Below are 13,014 nucleotides of genomic sequence, written 5' to 3' on the forward strand. Positions count from 1 at the left end.
TTCTCTTTTCAAATCGCATCGTCGCTTGATGACCCTTCATGCCTGACCCGAATCGATTTAACAATATCTCGAAGATTTTATCCGCAGTGTCGCGTTCCTCTTCCTTCTTCGCAACCACGCATTTCAATGCTGTGCCTTCCAAGTTGCTTAGTATCGCTGTGCATGCTTGCCTCTCATCGTTCAAGTTATCTTATTCTAAGTGCAACCCCATGACTTCTACCCAAGTGTCAATGCATCCATCTGAATCATCCTTGAATTCTTTCGGTTTTTTGAAAGTTTTCCTGGATTTGTTGCTTCCTCTGTCACTCGAGTCGGTGTTCCTTGTGGCGAAAGCTTCTAGTGTCCTGTTCATCATTTCCCAGGTGCTTGCCCATGTCATGACAACCCGTCCCACGTTGTTGTGAGTCGTGGAGTCCCCTGAACCACTCGTTGTGTTTGCTGTTCCACTTTTCATAATCGCTTTGGCCCCCCGGTGCTGTACTTGCGGCATCCCGGGGTAATGGTAACGGTGTTGACTGCCGTTTGTTCCGTTGTGGTTCCACGAAGTCAACTCTATTGCCTTGCGTTCGCTCCACTGCTTGCCTATCCTGTGACGTTGAGTTCCTCAAGATGGCGTCTAATTTTGCCTGTATTGCACATGAACTCTCAGCCTGGTGCCTACTCATCGTATCCATTCTCGTTTCCAAACTCCCCAACTGGCTGTTCACTGCGTCATATCGTTGCTTCATTTCTTGCATGTCTTTTTTGATGTTCTGGTCTCGCTCTCCATCAGTGGTATCTACCTTGTCCGACATCTGCTGAAGCCTTTCCTCTGTAGCTTTCGCTAGATTGAAATAACTGTCCAGGTACTCATGTTTGTTGTTTTTTAATTCTTTCCTTATCACATCTCTATCCTCCTCGCTGTGCTTCAGTTTCTTGTCGATCTGATCTAGCTTTGCCATCAAATCGCCTAGCTCAAGAGTAGTTGTTTCATGGTCAGCTGCTGCCCTGTTGTTGGCTGCTGTTCCTGGTCTAATCTGGTCTTCGTTTTGGTCGGTGTCTGTCGTTTTCGTGGAAACTGTTCCGAATGTTTTGCCTTTCTCGGTTTTCGATTCTTCCGCTGCTGCGTCTCTCGACTTCATTCCGACCATTATCGCCAATCTTTCAGTAAAAGACGTTCTTTTTGCTTGAGACTCGTCCTTCACCGTTTCTGGCGTGTTGCCTATTGTGTCTTCTACATTGTCTATCGGTGAGAACTCCATGGATTTTGGATTTGAATCTTCTGCATTCGGCATCGGTGTTGAATCCGTCGTCTTCTTTTCCACCTCATCCACACTCTGGTCTGGTTTTTCTAGGTCAATCTCGATGGCGGGTTTTGCTTGTTTCCCTTCCGTGCCCTCTTTTGTTCTGTTCTCTGTATTACTCCTTGTGTTGACCATGCTAACTGAAAAGTTCTTCTTTGTTATCTTTGGGCCCATTGATGTCGTTTTACGAAGCGACGAGTTATATTTTGTCCTTGATTCAGTAGATCTTTTTTCAGCCACCGGTACCCTGCACCGCCTCATTATTTTTATTCACAATTGTTCCTATTTACAGTATTACTATATACAAAATTCTACTCTGAGGTTAAAATCTCTTTTGACAAAATTAATAAAAAGAAATTTACAATTTAATAAAAACAACGTTTCCTAAGCTTTTTTGAAAATTATATATTTTCTTGATCCCCACAGTACCGGATCTTTATGACAAGTCAGAAAATTTAATTTTGCGATTGGTTACTTCAACCTGTCTTAGTACTCTTTAGTACCGTCACCCCCCTTCTTTATACTGTTCCAAGACTTCCTCTCTACTGTTCCAAGACTATTCAGCGCTGTCCCAGTACTTCTTGTTAGTGTCCCAAGACCACTCTCCCAAGACTACTGTCCCAAGACCCTTGCCCTAAGACTACTGTCCCAAGACTAGTGTCCCAAGACCACTGTCCCAAGACTACTGTCCCAAGACTACTGTCCCAAGACTGCTGTCCCACGACTACTGTCCCAAGACTACTGTCCCAAGACCAGTATCCCAAGACCACTGTCCCAAGACCACTGTCCCAAGACCACTATCCCAAGACCACTGTCCCAAGACCAGTGTCCCAAGACCACTGTCCCAAGACCACTGTCCCAAGACCACTGTCCCAAGACCACTGTCCCAAGACCACTGTCCCAAGACCACTCTCCCAAGACTGTGTCGTACCAAGACTGCTCTGGCCCAAGACTGTCCCAAGACTGCACCGTCCCAAGACAGTCCCAAGACTGTACTGTCCCCAGACTGTCCCAAGACTGTACTGCTCCAAGACCGTCCCCAGACTGCAATGTCCCAAGACTTCTTCGGTACTGTCCCAGGACTTGTCACTAAGTGTCGGGATATTAGGATCTCTTCTTCTTCGTTGTGGGGACTTTTCAGAACCACTGTACTGTGTACCACCACTTGAGCTCTAGTAAAAATTTTCCCAAAATCCCTATCTTAATGGCCAAAATCCAAATACTGACCCCCTGTATTTATCTCCCTCTCGTTGTTTCAGGCTATTTGAAACCCCAATTTCTTCGCAGGTATCTTGTGATCACCTGTTCGTTCAAATACCAACAACAAATTTTCACTAAAACGTAAGAACTTAAACAGGAAACATTATAAAAACAGAGAGATGAACCCATCTAAAATTCAAAGCTGACTGATGTCAACCTTTGTCCGAAAAAATGTCTTGTACCCGATTGCCACGCGTTTTCCTCCCCCCTGCTAGCGATCTTATGGGGTATCACAAAAACTGTCTTTGTCCGTTCCCCCTACCGATCCGACCAGGGTACCTACCTTAACTCGATGTTAAATTTGGATATCCGCTTCTTATAACCAACGCGTGTAAGTCTCTAATGTAACTAAATCGACGATGCCGAACAATTAGTTACTCTAATGTGTCCCCCCTTTTTAAAATTTACAACCACCAACCTTTAACCTAACCAGCCCCCCTTCTAACCTCCCCCCTCTTTAGCCCCCCTCTTAAGCCGAAAAATCCCTTAAGCGCCGGGTGCTAAACCTCTCGAGAAAAAACCATAGACCTGTTTCCAGGCCTGCTTGTGTAAAAACTTCCTCAAAACAATGGGGCTCCGCTTATCCAATTTTACACTTATTTCCTATAATGTAATGTGGATTTTAACGATACCCGTTTGTCCAACTTGAGAACAACCCTGTGCGTCCTCCTCTTGTTGTTGCGATCCCGTGCTGGTTGTCCCCTTGACGTGCACTGCACTTGACACCAACACCTCCTTCCCACTTGGCTGGTCACCTCTTCCAGTCAAGTCTCCTAGTGGTCCAGCTCTGTCCTTGTGAACCACTTTCCCACTCGGCCGGTCACCTCTTCAAGTCAAGTCTCCTAGTAGTCCGTCTAGGTTGCAAGCTATCTGAAAACCCTTAACAACGCCCCCCACTTGGGCACCTTATTGAAGTCACTGGTTTAGATTGCTAGATTGATCGAAACGATCGGTCTTATAAAACAGTATGGGTATACTATTTAATTATTATAAAGGTTTGATCCACCTAATCTGGTATCAAAGTCACTGTCATTTTTGTTTTATGGTTTTTGTTCCTTTTTCTATACTTTTTTCTTGTTTTTGTTTCGCTTTTTGTCTTTTTGCTCGTGTTTTTGTCCCCCTAGTTACCCCCTCCCCCCTTACTCGGTTAGCTAAGCCTCGTTCGGAGAGCGTACCAGGAAGTTTTCTCAAGTTTTCTTAAAAAGCAATCACGGTACAACCGGAAGGCTTACATGTTCCCGCTGAACCGTACCACCGGTACTCTAGAATGGGCATGTAGCCCGGAGCTGTGTCAAGTGGGTTCGACTCCGTAGTCTTGATGTCGTAAAAACACCCAGGAGCGCCATAAAAACACTATGTAACAGTCGCCTACTTCGGTCACATATGAGGCTTAAGAAAAATAGGCCCTATAACCATTGGCTCAAGAGTCAGGGACACTATCTCTTGTGTTTTTCTACCTCAAAACGGTCGGAGCCAATTCGGTTCGCTTGCGACATGAGACTAGAACCCGTTACAGCTTAGAGGCCACTACCAAAATATCCCCCCACTCTAGAAAATAAGAACGTCCCCATAACTAGTTCTCAAAATACCCAAAATACACGAACGCCGTTAAAAACCGGGTTGGAACAATCCGTTAAGTTACTTTTTTATTGGACAGTGGAACTTTGATCCATTTCAGATGGATCAACCTAAAACTCGCCTTACCTCAACATAACAATCGTAAAACACACTCGGGAAAATTAAATTAGGTACTTACATAGCAGCACACTCGAGAACTAGAGGTAACTAAATTAGTGAGCAACTTGAGAATGATCGGGGAATTAAGTTTGATTCAATAAGTTCTAATCGAACAAGTTTTATCTCGAGAATGGAGTTTTGGTTCTGGACCATTGGGACACTTCGGCTGTCCACCTTTCCACCGAAGGCTCACTCTGGTTCAGCTAGATTCCGATCTTCTTTTGTAATCACTGTCTCCTATATCAAGATAGGACAGCGCTACTCTCGTGGTTTTTTCTATTATCTTAGAAATTGCGAATAGCAATTTCCCGCTGTTTTTCTGTCACTTTTCCCGCAATTGTCAATTCGGTCGTTCTTTTTTATATTTTATGTTTTCAGTTGTCGCGAGAAAACCGAGCATGACAGGCTCCATTCGAATTTTTGAAAAATAAAACTCCATTCCAAAACCACGTATTTTCGTGTTCCTCAAGGTCAAACTTCCAGATATGACCGACTGGTACAAAGTTTGTGATTCGAATTCAGCCGGGACCTGTTTTTTTTTTGCCAGCTGGAATTGTTGTGTTTTTCGGACTATCGTCCGTCTGTTTATTTTGTCGGCTTAATTTCCGTAGCCCGACTTTTTGGAAGACTCAGCTTTCTTCCAAGTTTGTGACGACGTAGCCGGGAGTTCGATTTCAGTCGGGACCTGTGTTTTGCAAACTGAAAATTTTCGGATATTTAAGATTCTTGTCTCTGCTTTTTTGTCGGCTTAGTTCCCACAGGAAGAATTTTTTTGGCAGTTCGGCTTATTTCATGCATTCCGAACGCTTCTTGTGAAGCTTCTTATAGTGCAGGTGTTTTTGTTCGAGATAAATTTTGGCAGTTTTATCAATTTTTTGAGGGTAGTGGTAGAAATACCAAACTTTCCAAATTTTCCAAATAGTAAAGCTCCTCGCACATTCTATTGCACATTCTACTAAATTCTCCAAATAGTCGCACATTCTACCAAATTTTCGCTCATTCTCCAAATAGTCGCTCATTCTCCAAATAGTCGCACATTCTATTGCACATTCTACCAAATTCTCCAAATCTATCGCACATTCTACCAAATTTTCCAAATAGTCGTAAAGCTCCTCGCACATTCTATTGATGTTTGTGTCATACTGGTGAGAAAGGCTCACTTAGTATTGATTTCTTTCGTTATAGTCCACGCTACCGAAGCTTCCATTCCAATTGTTATTATTATTAATATTATTATAAAGTTTGCTCAAAAAAACTTCTGTGCTTGGGCTGGCCGTCAATTTAAATATACCCTCCTCGATTATAGCACAGATAAAATTGTCTATGATAGATATATTTTTTTAAGTTTTTTGCACCCCCTGAGGCAGAGGAGTGCACTCCTCAGAAGTGCAGATCTTATTTTTGTTCTTTTGAAGTTTATTGTGTCCGAGTATGTTTCGTTCCGTTTTTCGCTTAGTTTCTCTGCTAGTTTCTGGAAGGCTTTTGTAGAGCCTGGTGCTGCACCTGCGGTACACGCAAAAATTAGTCTTGATTTTCACAAATGGTTGCTTGTTTTCCATTCCAATTGTTATTAAATCATGACTACGTTAAAGTCGTTTTTCAAATTTTATCAAAAGGGCGGGCATGAATAAGAGCCAAAATTACTTTAAAAAAGTCAAAAGGAGAACGCAATTTTTTGAATTTCTCAAATTTTTTGTTCATTGCACGTCATAAAAACACGCGAGTATCGTAACTTTAGCTGGTCAGATACTTTCAACATTCTAAATGATGAAACACACGATTGCTTTTTTCAGATTAATTTGTAGATTGTAGAATGCTTGCAGTCAAGACTGGATTTGATCATCTTATTACCCACAACACATACCGATTGAATCTTCCACACAATGTTGCACATACTCACCTTTAGGGCTCGAGCTGACTTGCAGTTAATTGACATATTTAGGTCAGTTGATTTTCTGGTTGATCCAAGAAGAAGCAATTTTGCTCAAACTTTGGAGTTTTTAGCCATGCTATTATAATTAGTGGCAAAAATTGGAACAGACTGAACTAAATAAAAAGAGCAGTTTGCCGATTTTGAGCACTTTTGCTCGCAACTTAGCATTTTATGCGACCTTGAGACATCCTTTCTGACGGAACAAGTAGCTTTTTCATGCAAAATTTCCCAAATAGGTAATTTGCTCTTTTTAATGAATTTTGTGTGTTCCAACTTTTTGGAACTCTCTATAGTAAGGGTGTTGCAACCATGTACTAGACTTTTCCCCTTGAACAACTTTGTTCTCAAAATTCGCACGTGAAAATCTTACACAATTTACTTGTTTAATTATAAATTCATATTCAATCAACCCTCTGGCTTTGAAGTTACGCACCTGCTTGAGACGGCAAAAGTTTGTGATTCGAATTCAGCCGGGACCTGTTTTTTTTTTGCCAGCTGGAATTGTTGTGTTTTTCGGACTATCGTCTGTCTGTTTATTTTGTCGGCTTAATTTCCGTAGCCCGACTTTTTGGAAGACTCAGCTTTCTTCCAAGTTTGTGACGACGTAGCCGGGAGTTCGATTTCAGTCGGGACCTGTGTTTTGCAAACTGAAAATTTTCGGATATTTAAGATTCTTGTCTCTGCTTTTTTATCGGCTTAGTTCCCATAGGAAGAATTTTTTTGGCAGTTCGGCTTCTTTCATGCATTCCGAACGCTTCTTGTGAAGCTTCTTATAGTGCAGGTGTTTTTGTTCGAGATAAATTTTGGCAGTTTTATCAATTTTTTGAGGGCTTTCGATTTTTTTTTTTCATTTCAATTATATTCATTCGTTTTTCTATCGCTAGTGGTATCGCCAATTCAAAAATCATTTATAAGTCTTTTTTTTCCAGACGAAAAAGTTGTTTCACGCTCAACTTTGTTTCGTTTCAACTTCTTTTTTTAGGGTTTGGCCTTTGTTTTTTTCTACCCTTGCGATCAACAAGGTTATTGCAATAGGGTACTAGACTGTTTTTTTTTCCTGTAAATAACTAGAGTTATTAGAAATTTCAATTCTAGTTATCAGGCACAGGACTCATCATTTGATCTTTTGGACTCCTTCGTCTTCTGACATGCTGAATTTCTTGAAAATTAAAATAAAACTACTAGAATTTGAGTAATAATTAGGTAAAGCCCGTTTCAGGTTGTAATTATTTTTTTGAAATTTTTTTTTCGGGTTCGTGGTTTTCGCCCTAGTTTCTGTCTGTTCATTTTCCGTGTTTTAAACGCCATTTTTTTTCTATCTCATAAGATTTTTATTGGCTGATTTTCTAGAGCATTTGTTTTGTTCCAATTTAAACAGTTTTTTACTTTTACGGAAAGTTCAGCAGTTTCTAAATTTACAAAGTCTAATTTTGGGTTATTTTTTTTTAGTTTCTAGTTTTTTTTATGTTTAAACAGCTTCAGTTTATGTTGTATCGGCTCATTCAACTTATTTTGCATAATTTCGAGTGCAAATATTTTCGGATATGATTGTGTGTTTCAGATTGAATGGGTCGTAAAAATTGTAAAAACTTTATGAAACTTTTCATGACAGTTTTGTTTTCGGCTCAAACAGGTTTTGACCCAAAATTTGTTGACGCTCGGTATTTAATTTTCAGTTCTTTTTCAGACAATTCATGAACTTCTTTTTATACAACCATGAAGTTTCTGTAGCTGTATCTTTCAAATATTCAAGTTATTCTTTCGAGTAATTTTTTTTTCAGTTCGGTTTTCAGGTTTTTTTTTGTACGCAAGTGTTGCGAAGCTTTGCTTCGCGCCTGTGTTTAATTTGCTTTTAAGTTCTTATTATAATAAGAAACGGCGTTAAATGATGATGAAATGGAATGCAAGTTGCGGCCTTCTGTGACTGAGTTGAATATGAGGAAAAAAACGTGATCGACATTCCTGCTTAAGTTGATTTTAATTTTAAGATTCAACCAGTTTTTTGTTGCATGGAGTGCATTGATACTTTTTTACACAAGCGAGCAGTTGCGTTAAATGCTTGTTAACTTTTTTCCAACAGAAGTGGCACAAATAAGTACTCAAATTTAGTACTCAATGTAGCTTGCGTTTTATCCGTTTTATAAGAGCGCCGGATATTTACGAAAAGATGATATCATGCTATTTAAGGCAGCTAGGATCGCAAATGTAAAAATCGACTCCAGTTAGGAAGACTTATATTCCATATTCCAGAGGTCGGCGGTTCAAATCACGTAGTTGGCTCACTTTCTTTTTAAAAAAATATCTGCTCTTTTGTTTGCTTCGAAGTACGAGTTTCAGAGAGCGAAAAAGAGAGAGACTTTTATTTAAACATATCCGTTAATTTAGTTGGTTATTAATTAACAAAAATGATGTAATTGTAAATTCAGAAAAGTTTGAGGCGTTAAATCCGCAGCAGTTCAAATTCATCATTAAAAAGTTTAGTTAGCTAATTTAACTGCTAGGACCGAGGTAAAGGGTTTCTTGCAGAAGTTAGAAGGCAAGAATAATTCTTGTCTCAAAACTGAAGAGGCTGAGTGGCAGTATAATGATTTGACTTGAAGCCAGCTTGTTTCTGGGTTGGCCCTAATTGGATGTTGGCGCTAGTTTTGTCGGCTTAGTTGCCGCTTTGTGATTTTTTTGGATCTTTTCCGTTACACGGCCCAAAACAGATATTTTTGACATGTTTAAAAACGGAATTAATTGGGATGAAAACTCCCAAGCCTGATTGGTTGCAAAAGAAAGCAACCGAGAATAAATATGGAAATTGATTTTTATACCAAAGTTCGATTAGCCGAATAATACAGAAATGACAGAAAATATTGTTTTTTAACAAATAACCAACTAAATTTCAAATCGCTGTAGTTCTCCGTTTTCCGCAACGACAACATGACCAAAATTAGATGGAAATTGCTCAAATTTGGTCAGATTCATAGCGGATTTCTCAAAAAAAAAAACTTAAAACGAATGAATATTTTTTGCATTGTGTTTTGTCACAATTATTTTAATTAATAAAAATGTTGACGCACGTTTTTTCAGTTTTGGGTCGAATAACTGAAAAGATCCTATTTTTAACTAATTGCACCAGTCAACTGATTCGAAATATGTCTATAAACTTATTTACTTATGCGGAGCTAATGCTGTGGGTGTAATATTATGAGGCAGCTGTTTTCCTACCGAAGCTGTTTGGCGATTAAAAATGACATGAGCTTATTTGCAGACCGGCAAAATAGCGCAGTGGATGCAGCAAGTGACTCAATGTTTTCAAGATTCAATGTTTCCGTCTCCAATTTCTGCTCGCACCGTTTTCCGCTAATTGTGCCAGTTCTATGAAAAATGTGTTGGTGGTAATTTTTTTTGAAACTTCATCATCGTACATTTTTTTCTTCGATTTTCGAAAGTTTTATCAGTCAATTTTTTCTGTTTACTTGAGTTCATTGACACTTCTACAACTGTTTGTTTGATCTTTTTGTCCTTTTTTGAGCTCCCGTGTTCGAAAAAACCCTAGAATTGAGTTGAATTTATTTCACATATCGGCGAGTTAACATTTTCCTGTGAAAAACTATTAATGCTTTAATGTTTTTTGATCATCAATGATTCCGGTTGAACTAATACCAGTTGCAGGTTGTCATTTGCATAATTTTGTTCTGTCTGACCCGGCGGATGTTGCGTTGTTTTGAAATCAACAATAAAAGTAATTTAGCCTCATTTCAAAAGGCCATGATGGATTGAGATTGTGTGTTGTTTGGTGTTGGTGCCGACTGTTTGTTGACTTCTACACTGAGAAATAAACTTTGAAAAAGAACTGGCGAAAAATAGGAGGACAGTGGCGGAGGAGGTGGTATTATAATATCCAAATGAGTAGTTTCAGTTCATTTCATTTTGACTACTGTCCGGTCTTGTCCTGCGACAACAACTGGAATTGAGGAATTGAATTGAATGGAATGGAATGTGTGCAACCAAAGCCCCCAGTAGTCCAGTCCCAGTCGGGTACTAGTAGTTGACCAGTGTAACAGTAGCAGTAGTATAGTTGGCTGTTAGTTGTTTAATCTCCAATTTTCCATCCCATTTCTGTTCACGCCGCCATATAATATTGAGATATGATTTTGCCCTTCTCTAGTTTGAGGCGCCTCTCTCTCTCTCTCCCTTTTTTCCTCTATTCACCCATCAACTTTACTTTTATTGCCACTAGCTCACCCACATCACATCACAGCCACAACAAACAATAACCACAACAACAACCACACACAACTCAACTGAGCACACACCACAATACAGCAGCCAACCCCAGCCACCCAACCCGCATTCAACATTTCTTTTCTCTTTTCTTTTCATCCATCGCCCCAACTAACAATCGCTTACCAACTTCAACTGAACTCAATCAGCAACCAACCAACCAACCCGCGTGCCTCATCAGCGTCACAACAGGAACAGGACAGGACAGACCCGCTCTAGTCCGCCAACGCCATGCCACGCCACATCACAAAGCAATAATTTATACACCGAGTTAAGCAAATAAATATGGTCACTTCTGAGTTTTATCGACTTCTCCATACCCATCGCAGTCAAATGAGACCAGCCTCAGCCTCAGCAGCAGCACTACAGCAGAGCTAGTCAACAATCTCTAACTCAGTCACTGCTGCCGTGGCAAGGAAACTAGAAGTAGATGGCAATTGACAAGGCGTCTTGTTGCTCCCTCTCTCTCGCTATTTGGTGCTTAAATGACCAATTCGATTGGCTCCCTCCTCAGTCATAAAGTGCAGTAGTCACTATATGGCCCAATTGCTTCTTCAAAACACAACATAACATAACACAGCAGCAGTTTCTATCTATCAAATTGAAAAGTGAAAAAGAAGGACTTTGATCCAAATACCAAGGGCGTTCAGGAGCTCCTATAGCTAGAGCAGTTGAATTCATTTTAATTTACAAACAATTACTTGTATACAGTTGAAGAGACCATTAAAATGAATCCACGCTGCCTTCAAACTCTGAGGTTTGATGTTTAATATACCCCTTTCACCATTCTAAAACTGTTGTCCTAAATATATTTTTTTGTTTTGTAAGTTTCCGTCTTTTATTGAAGGCGAAAAAAATGGAGGTTGAGTTTGAGTTTAACTCATCCTTATATTTAGATCGAATGTTGTAATCGGTTTTAGGAAACATTGTTCAGAAAATTTATAGAAATCTTGATTTCTTTTAAGTTCTTAAAATTCGAATGGAGGTAATCTACCCAGGACAAAAGCTCAAGAATTTTGAATTAGATTCTAGCATCGAGCAGTTTTGAGCGCTTATTTTCAGAGCTAATTCTGGAGTTCAAATATTCTTTTGAGTGACACAATCCTAAGTTTCACTTTTTCGAGTTACAAAGTCAACAATAATTTATCATAAGTATTTCATTTACCAACGCTTTAGCCAAGCAAATAAAATACTGCAGAAGATATAGAATGTCTAAACTCATATAAGAAATTACTGGTTGACTTATGGCCTCGTCTTGTACGTCATTTTTGTTCAGCAGTCTTATTTTCCTCGCAACCTTGAAAATGAACTTAAAAAAAATTTATATCGCATTCTTCCAGATTATCATTTTTAAACTTCGTGATATTCAAACGCGCGCTTTTTCTTTTTTTTACTTGCCATTTTTTTCATAGATTGAGCCAATGTTCCATTCATTTAAATTTTTTTCATAATCATTTCTCCAAGCAACTTCATTATCTAAGAAATATCATCCAAACCAGAGCTTAGACACGAGCGATTGGTAAGTAATGCTGCCGAAGTCGCTTTAGAATGATTTAAATGTGGGTCGACCAAAAATGGATGCCACGAAATAGTATCAAAGACCCTTTGGTTGGCCAGGGGTTAAAATCCGCACCTTGTGGCTTGATTTGTGCTTTCATTTAAAGCTTGATTTCCAATCTAATTACGCTTGCGGCTAGTAAGTTTTATCAAATCGGAGAATAGGTCGCGTGATCAACTTGTTTATCAAAATTACTTAGATAATTTGTTCAAAAACAGATGCCTGTATTTTAAATATACTTTCTTTTCGAAATTTGGTCGATTTGGTCTTTCAGTTTTCAAATGTCAATGAATGTAGTGAGGCCACTTCTGTAGGTCGAAATGGTTTTTGTAGTTTTTAGAATTTTGATTTTTTGTGGTTTGACTTTTGACTTCTTTTAAGTTCAATTTATTTCTTTTCTTAAAATGAAGGCAAACTCCACTTTTGAACAGCAAAAGTATAAAAGTCACAAAAAACATGATTGGCTTCTAGTTTTGAAAGTGGATTTTAATTTTCAGATTTCCCAGCAGAATAAAACTTAACTAATTGATCAATTTTTCTCCAATTGAATTAATTTTTTTATCATAAATTGTTCTTGAAACTTGAAGACCTTTAAAGGTATAATTTTTTCTTTAAAATTCGAAAATTAAGATTTTTCGTCAAACAACCAGATTTTTTGTTCACTAACGTTCCTGTCTGTGGACAATGTTTTCATATAATTTTTTCTGAATATTTGCTTTATTACGTGTAAAAGGTCGAATTTTGATTTTCAAAGTATTTGATAGCGGAGAGTTCTTTGACACCATTTTTTTGGCCCAACTGATATATGCTTAATTATTGCCGTCTTTGTTGCCGCTGCGTAAAGTTTGTTTCGCTGCAAATTCAACACTGGTAGTTGACTTAGTTGGTCTGTTTTCCTCACAATATACTTATACAAATCGTGACTAAGGTATACACTTTTGGTAGTTTTTCCGACATTGTTTCAAAATGAT

General features: G+C 38.9%; 1 protein-coding gene across 5 annotated transcripts in view; it reads left to right on the plus strand.

Annotated features, from left to right (window-relative positions):
• The first annotated feature begins 6,077 nt into the window (after positions 1-6,077).
• The window catches only part of LOC134840433 (potassium voltage-gated channel subfamily A member 1-like), a 28,662-nt gene continuing 21,725 nt past the window's right edge, over positions 6,078-13,014 (plus strand). For 2 of the 5 annotated variants that reach the window (XM_063856225.1, XM_063856223.1), the window contains exons 1-2: positions 6,078-6,222; positions 10,442-11,242. The gene's annotated coding sequence lies outside the window, so the exon portion shown is untranslated. Of the gene's footprint in view, positions 6,223-10,441; positions 11,243-11,901; positions 12,005-13,014 lie in introns of those variants that run through there. The other 3 variants (XM_063856222.1, XM_063856227.1, XM_063856226.1) reach the window with 2 other exon arrangements.

The sequence above is a fragment of the Symsagittifera roscoffensis genome, chromosome 2 (assembly GCF_963678635.1).
Source record: "Symsagittifera roscoffensis chromosome 2, txSymRosc1.1, whole genome shotgun sequence".
Classification (NCBI taxonomy): Eukaryota; Metazoa; Xenacoelomorpha; order Acoela; family Convolutidae; genus Symsagittifera; species Symsagittifera roscoffensis.